Below are 6,440 nucleotides of genomic sequence, written 5' to 3'. Positions count from 1 at the left end.
CCTCATTTTAGTCTCTATTGTATTTTTAAACCTAAAATGTGAACAAAATGCTGTTGCAAAGATGTATGTCTAAATAGTTTATGTCTGAACATGCGGAAGTATATGTCATATTCTATGAAAAACAGCAGATATGCTGCATTATGAATTATGCAAAGATACAAACTGCCAGATACTATGAAAAATAGCAGTTACTGTTTGTACATTTTCATGCAAAATAATTATTTATTTTAGTTTGTGGTTACAAACACGCTGTGCAAACTGTAAAATCCACAGTAGTAAACAACGACTTGCAGGAGCACAAAAGAGCCACATGGAAGAAAAATAAGTAGCCTACTATGAGGAGCCTTGTGCGTGTGACATTGCTAATGCAGGGTAAACCTCTGGCAGTGTTTAAGCTTGCATGACAACTGTTCCTCATTTAGTCAGTGTAGTTCTGATGTTTGTTATATTGTAACATGATGCATTTAGCATGAGAGCTTTAAGGGTCATTATTTACTCACAGTAACATAAGCTTAAGCCAAAAAAGGTCAGTTGATAATAGTTGAGTTATGAAAATGTAATGAAAGAATGATCACTGAAATGTAAAGATAATCATAAATACATTTCTTTACATTTTTAGCCTGGATGAACACATTTATTTGCCTTTAATTGAGAGCTCCCTGAGACATACATGCACAAACAAATAAACATTATATCATTAATCAAGTAGATAGATAGATAGATAGATAGATAGATAGATAGATAGATAGATAGATAGATAGATAGATAGATAGATAGATAGAAAGTTCACTACTTTCTTTCAAATTCCCTGACTTTCCAAAACTTTAGACTAACCTAACGAAGCTAAGCATAAACATAAACTCGTCATAGATAGATAGATAGATAGATAGATAGATAGATAGATGCAAACAGACAGACAGATAGATAGATAGATAGATAGATAGATAGATAGATAGACAGTCAGATAGATAGATAGATCGATAGATCGATAGATCGATAGATAGATAGATAGATAGATAGATGGACAGACAGACAGTCAGATAGATAGATAGATAGATAGATAGATAGATAGATAGATAGAAAGTTCACTACTTTCTTTCAAATTCCCTGACTTTCCAAAACTTTAGACTAACCTAACGAAGTTAAGCATAAACATAACATAAACATAACATAAGCTAAGCATAAACATAAACTCATCATAGATTTTTACACCAAAAACCTGCAACAGCCCTCAAACTTTACCTAAACAATGAACCCATCGTCTTAACTACATCGTAAAAATGTGTTACTCTCATTAACACCAGCGTCGGGCTCCTCCCAGCGTGTCCCTGCTTGGCTCCTGCAGATATGCATATTCTAATTAGGGTTCCTTCTCCTGCGCTCTGATTGGTGGATGACCCTGTCTATCATTTTAGGGCGGGGCAACGCGCCTCCCGGCACATAGTGAGAAAGGAGGGAATCCCAGTTTGAGGCGCGTGCGGTTGAGTTTATTCCATATTATCCAGCGGGTTGATTAGAAATTAATAAAAGAAAAGAAAACTTTTCGCGGACTAACTTCGACATAAGCGATGTGAAATGTGGTCTGAAATAAGGACACGGACAGCGGGCTGAGCTGCTAGAGCGGCGTGCGGAGTTGGTGAGTAGACCAAAGTGACCGTCTCCACTGTGTGAGTGAAACAGAGGGAGATAGAAAGAGAAATGAACTTCAGGTGTCGGTGGAAATTGAAGAGGACGCGAGCTGAAGAGTTTTCGACGCTGCCTGGCTTTGTGTCTTTTCTCTTTCTTTCTTTCTCGCTTCTGGCTCTACACGTTGTTTTGTTGGCCTTGTGTACTTTGTTGAGCTGCTGCTGTGTTTTAATAGCCTAAGGATAAAGATAGCCGTGGTGTTGGGTCGCACCAAACGAGGGCGAGCTTTAACTGCCACAGTTGTTTCTGACCATCTTATTGTTTTATAACGCTGTTAATGTTTACTGAGAGGGGCTTTAAAGGAGAACTCCACCGATTTTTCAAAATATCTGCATTATTAAATCTTTACGATGCAAACAAAGTCCGCCAAAGTGGTTTGATGCGAAATGCTCTGTTTTAGAGAAACTAACCCGGTCAGAATTGTTCATAGTGGTGGTGATGGGAACCAGACGTCTGAACAGTCTAATGCTTCTAAAATCTCCCTCACGAACTTATTAAGTGAAGTGGTTGTGAGTGATTGTTTTCACCATAGTTTTGGCCTCAACTGTTTTGCCATCATCAACATTACATATACAAACTCCGAGAACACCTGTAGGTTCACTGGTTGTTTTGGCTGGTAAATAAAGTGGCTGTATTTGCATTGTAGACATCTCGACTCCTGCTTATCACCACAACGGTTTTTATTTTGTGTACAATACAACCATTCATGTCCAACCACTTTCAATGACTGGTTTATGCGGAAATTCGAAAATTTGATGACATTGCCCTATGAAGTAGACTTTCCAAGAACTGTAACGAAAGCGCACCTTGTTGTAAAAGTGACTGATTCTTAAAGGGACAGTGTATTGTAGCTGTGGTCTTTATCCTACAGATCAGTCTTTGTGCAGCTGTGCGTTGTCATTTCTGCATAAACTCGCCCACAGCTTTTCTGAACACGTTGCAAAAACCTCATCAATAATGCACAAGTTGCCAAATGCTCAACAAATTATACGTCGACATTTGCAGCTGACTGAAATCACCAGTTGGTGTGGTTTAGATGAATGGTGGTAAGTTTCAGTTGAGGGGCTTTAAATGCACAGCAGGCTAGGAATGAAACTAATCATCTCATAAATGATGACCCTTGCTCCCAATATTGTGGTATAGCTTAAGCCTTTTGTTGGTTGGGGAGTGGTATAATGGCAGGGTGCGGCGTCTGCTTAAAGAAGAACGCTGTCCTACCAAAGAGACCCCTGGACGCCTGTGGTGTTTCAGCAGCTGGAACAAACATAAGGTTGCGGTAGATGGGCTCAGACATGCCATTTGGCACCAGGGGTTTGGTCATGGTAACAAAACACCATGAGGTCCACTATATCACCATGGCACGATTATGTGACTTCTGCTTTTCTTGAAACCTTCTCCTCAATAGTCATGTGTTGCTGTATGTTAAAATGACACATCATTGCTGTCCAAAACAGAGTATCTCAGTTTCTTTTCTACTCCATGTGAGCCTTTATGTTGTGCGAAAATTTCATGAACAATAGAAATGCTCCAAAATAGCTTTTACCTTATTTTACATTAAAAGTAAAAAAAAAAAACAACAGCGAAGATATCACTGCTGTCGGAACAAAACCATGTATCTTCATTTTTTGGTGTTTTTCAGTTTTTGACATAATTTGAAAATGCCCTTTACATTGTCTGTAAATTTCATGATGAATGGACTAAAGGAAATGGCCCAAAGTTACTTGGAAAAAAAGTCTGGTTCCTTTGGCTTACATTAAGAGTAAAGTATGTTTTTTCCTTCTCCTGTAAAGTTACCATTTTGGAGATACAAGGTTTTGTTTCCAACAGCAGTGATATGCTTATAGCTGGCTAATAGCTTCAATTTACAGCTGAAGATAACTTCTTTCATCTGCCTTATTTACCAAATGCAAGTATGATCCTCCACTGTGAGCCAGAATAGGATGGTTTTGACTCTGGAGTTTGCAAACAAAGCATTTGAAACTATTTTGAGTCGTTGGCACTTTAAGTAAATTGGGATCTGAGGCTGTTCTGAAGTCCTTGGCTGTGGTTTTAAATCATGGGCTTGAGAGCGATTGTTTGAAAGCTTCATTTCTTGGGATGCTGTTTTAAAGCAGGAATGTTCTACCACAAGGAACATTACAGTCATATTTTAGCATGTGGTGAAAATACTGTAGGCCTAACAGTCTTCTTGCATCTAATGATAATCTGTGACCATCACCGCTGCACTAGTGTTGTTTTTTTCCACAAGTTTTATCACCAAAGCTAAGTCAGATGTCCATAGTTCCCTCTCAAGGTTGTTAAGTCTGTCCAGCATGTGGCCAAGAGCTTTAATATCTAGACAACAATAGCTCTACTTAAGAGTTAACTCAAAGAAAGCATGAAGGATTGACCCTTACCCTTGTAGCCTCTCTTTAAGGGTCTCTTGAATAGCTTGTTTTATGAGACCACCAGTTTGTGAAGCAAGCAGCTAATGAGGAAATGCATATATTTCATGTCCAAACTTTATCCAGCCCTTATAAGGATGTGTGGTGGAGGACCTTTGTCTGTATATGTAGACGGTGCACAAAGGAATGGAGCTGTGTGAGCTGCCTGCTCTGTCTGCAGCACTGTGCGGAGAGCGTTCGCCTATTTTCAGCATTTTGAACTTTTCATACATTTCCTCTCTTTAAAAATTCATGTGTTTTCAGTTAGCTGGTCAAAAAAGGAAATCTTTCTGTAGTGCCACATAACATGCTAACTTTTTGGCCTTTTATCCATTAAGAGAAAAGCTTGGTCGGTTTGATGATCTGCCTCTTTTGTAAAGATGTACTGGTACTGAAATGTTTAAAGCATGAATGTCAGTTTAAAGCTGTATTGACATTACTAGGGCTGAGTGATTTATCTGGATAAATGTATAATTGTGATTTTTCTGACCAGTATTGCAATTCTATAATTAAGCTCCAGGCCTTCATTTCTAAAAAAATCTGTGGTTTAAACTGTGAGTGTAGGGTGCCAGGCTGCCAGTTCACAAACTCAAATGTCAAATTTCCCCAATTAAAATTTGGTAAGACAATGTTGAATAGTGCAAGGTATAATTAAAGTGGTAGCTCTCATGATTTTGGACACTGTTGTATGGTGTTGGCATCACTCAAAGGACCAATGGTTGCACCACTTGGCAACCACTGGATTTGTGATTTTGTTGGGGTTTTTTTATGTTTTTGTTTTTTTTTGTTTGAGGCCTGGCACAGCTATTTAATTTAAGACATTTGAATTTTCATTTGAAAACATTTGAGCCAAAGCAGTCTGTGTAGTATAAGTAGTAGGGCCCTACAGCTGTGAACATTTTGTAGCTGTTACTGATTTTTGAGGGCTAAAAATTCCACTGTCTGATAATATTGATTGATTTTAAAATGTAATTTTATATTTATAAGTTATAGCTTGTTTGTTTTGTACTCCAGTAGTTTTAGTTTAGCGATGGTTTGCTGACTGATATGATTGTTAGTGCTCAATTATCACACTATTTAAACTCAGACAAACTCAGTCTTAATAAATCGTAGCCCTGGGAGTGAAACTGCCCAGAATGCTTTTTGATTTTGATCACCTATTATTTTTCTTATTTTCCATTACTTCTGTTTATTAAAAAACTTATTTTGTTTTTTGTTATGTTATTCTCATGCTAAATGTAATGTTTGGGTGTATGTTTTTGTATTACTTAGCGTGATTGCTTTGTGTGTAGATTCAGCAGATGAGCCTGTTTTGCTGTCATAGTTACATTTTGAGTACCACATATTGAGCTGCTCAGTGGCACAACTGCCTATGGTTTTGCTTTGTCACTGGGAGACTGTGAGTTTGAGCTGCGGGGGTGTTGTTTCGCAAAAAGACTGATGCAGATAATACTGTGGGTGTCAAATAATGGTCAGAATAATAATCTAACTGATGTATTAGCCAGTTCCTAATAATTCTGTAGAATCAAGACATTTTTAACTCATAAAATATTGAAAATTGAATAAAATCTTATTCCCAGAATCAAAACCAGACAATTTGTGTTACCCCTGTTCTTTTCTGTGGTAATGATTGTCTTTAACTGCCTATAAAGAAACAGCAGAAGTGTCGCTTCTTTGCACGTGGACAGCTATGTTTGGACCTAGCTATAAAAAGCAGGTGAGCTAAGAGGGGCGTTGAAAGCTTTGGGGAAGGATTAAACCACTGTCCAGCAGAAAAGCGGCGGACAAATCAGCGGCGTGGGCGGCTTCCTCTTAGCCAGCCGTCCCTGGCAGTGCAGACCCGGAGCTCCATACCACAGGTCTGGTCAACACCCTGTTATGTGTCCGACCGCAAAGCTCAGCGGTAGAGCAGTTCTTTCCTTACTGTTTTATATCTTTGACTGGTGACTTGCTAAAATCTGACACTGATATAGTTGAATATGATGAAATGACTGCTTTCAGAGGTGCTGGTACCTCCGTGTGGCTCTTGCTTGTCCACACAAATGTCACCTGCTAATTGCCCAATCGAGAGAGACTAACCTAGCTGAACAGATGGAAATCTGCGTCTTGCTCGTGTTCGGGTCGACACCCCTAAATGGCGACAAATTGAAAAGCCCTGAGAAGATTAATGCCACGATTCAAATTGGATTGTGTTCTTTCACGTCACGTCTCAGCCTTTGCCTGCGTGGTCTGAAAAGGAAATGAAGATTAAACATGAGCAGTAGCTTAAGTGATGTGTTAAATGAGCTATCAGGTTAAGCTTATTGTGTTGAATATAGTGGGGGTGCGCAC

General features: G+C 38.8%; 1 protein-coding gene across 2 annotated transcripts in view; it reads left to right on the top strand.

Annotated features, from left to right (window-relative positions):
* The first annotated feature begins 1,427 nt into the window (after positions 1 to 1,427).
* Positions 1,428 to 6,440, top strand: part of tiam2a (TIAM Rac1 associated GEF 2a) — an 89,529-nt gene continuing 84,516 nt past the window's right edge. For both annotated transcript variants that reach the window (XM_036592693.1, XM_036592688.1), the window contains exon 1: positions 1,428 to 1,636. The gene's annotated coding sequence lies outside the window, so the exon portion shown is untranslated. The remainder of the gene's footprint in view (positions 1,637 to 6,440) is intronic.

This window comes from Colossoma macropomum, unplaced genomic scaffold, assembly GCF_904425465.1.
Source record: "Colossoma macropomum unplaced genomic scaffold, Colossoma_macropomum, whole genome shotgun sequence".
NCBI classification, from domain to species: Eukaryota; Metazoa; Chordata; class Actinopteri; order Characiformes; family Serrasalmidae; genus Colossoma; species Colossoma macropomum.
Note: the sequence above shows the minus strand (reverse complement) of the source record. Positions and strands in the feature narration are given on the sequence as shown.